At 40.2% G+C, this 1,414-nt stretch overlaps 1 protein-coding gene across 1 annotated transcript in view; it reads right to left on the bottom strand.

Moving 5' to 3' along the window:
- Positions 1-1,414, bottom strand: part of SFI1 (SFI1 centrin binding protein) — a 122,985-nt gene that overhangs the window by 28,625 nt on the left and 92,946 nt on the right. The gene's annotated exons all lie outside the window — the stretch shown is intronic.

The raw sequence follows: 1,414 nt of genomic DNA, 5'->3' as shown, positions 1-1,414 counted from the left end.
AAAAAAAAAAAAAAAGAAAAAGAAAATTCTGTTTGTAAATTGTGGGCATAAAATGGTCATACCATTTAGATAATGGCTGTAGACAGCATTTATGTAATGACTAAGGACAAAAGTTCTGGCTAATGATATATAAAATAAATTTTTCTTTGCAGTAAAATATTACCTTTATTCATGTTATATAGAAGGTAGATACAACAAGGAACTAAAACTTTGTAACTATTAGCTTCCAATAGTATCTTTTATTTTGATCAGTACTTTTTTTTTATTTTTGAGACATTTTCCTACGTCGTCCTGGGTAGAGTGTCGTGGTGTCACAGCTCCCAGCAACCTCAAACTCTTGGGCTTAAGTGATTCTCTTGCTTCAGCCTCCCGAGTATCTGGGACTACAGGCGCCCGCCACAACACCCAGCTATTTTTTGGTAGTAGTTGTCATTGTTGTTTGGCAGGCCCGAGCTGTATTCAAACCTGCCAGCTCCCATGTATGTGGCTGGTACCCTAGCCACTGAGCTACAGGCACCAAGCCTGATCAGTATTTTCTGTTTGGGGTTATTAGCATTTTTTAAGACCATAATGGCCTTGTATCATGAAGCCAAGACTGCACTGTTTTGGCCTGACATAACTGTTCTAATAGGTAGTTATGGATGTTGGGGATGAAAGCTATATAATCTTTGCCTGAAACAGCACTATATATTTCCACTTCAGGAAATATTTAGTTCTAACTTGTGACTCCTAATTTTATTTCTCTAGCCCAGCAGTGATCTAGAAGCAGAGGAATCCCAATGTCTTTTAAAATTTGTTGTGTGATTTTCTTTATAAAAGTTCCTGTTTTTTTTTTTTTTTGAGACAGAGTTTTACTTTGTTGCCCTTGGTGGAGTGCCCTAGCATCATAGCTCACAGCAACCTCAAACTCTTGGGTACAGGTGATCCTCTTGCTTCAGCAAGTCTCCTTGGGAGACTGAAGCAAGAGGATCACCTGAACCCAAGAGTGCTGTTTCCTTGTGGCGGGCGCCTGTGGTCCCAGCTACTTGGGAGGCAGAGGTAGGAGACTCGCTTGAGTCCAGGAGTTGGAGGCTGCTGTGAGCTGTGATGCCAGAGTACTCTACCCAGGGGGACAGCTTGAGGCTCTGTCTCAAAAATAAATAAATAAATAAATAAATACCATAGAAACTGAAAAGGCAAGCTATAGATGGTTAAGAAAATATTTTCTAGACGTACATCCATCAAAGGACTTGTATGTAATTTGTATAAATCAATAAAATTTTTATTTTTATTTATTTATTTATTTATTTATTTGAGATGGAGCCTCAAGCTATCCCCCTGGGTAGAGTGCCACGGCATCATGCTCACAGCAACCTCCAACTCCTGGGCTCAAGCGAGTCTCCTGCCTCAGCCTCCCAAGCAGCTGGGACTACAG

Source organism: Otolemur garnettii, unplaced genomic scaffold, assembly GCF_000181295.1.
Source record: "Otolemur garnettii isolate 467f Iridium unplaced genomic scaffold, OtoGar3 scaffold00116, whole genome shotgun sequence".
Taxonomy (NCBI): Eukaryota; Metazoa; Chordata; class Mammalia; order Primates; family Galagidae; genus Otolemur; species Otolemur garnettii.
Note: the sequence above shows the minus strand (reverse complement) of the source record. Positions and strands in the feature narration are given on the sequence as shown.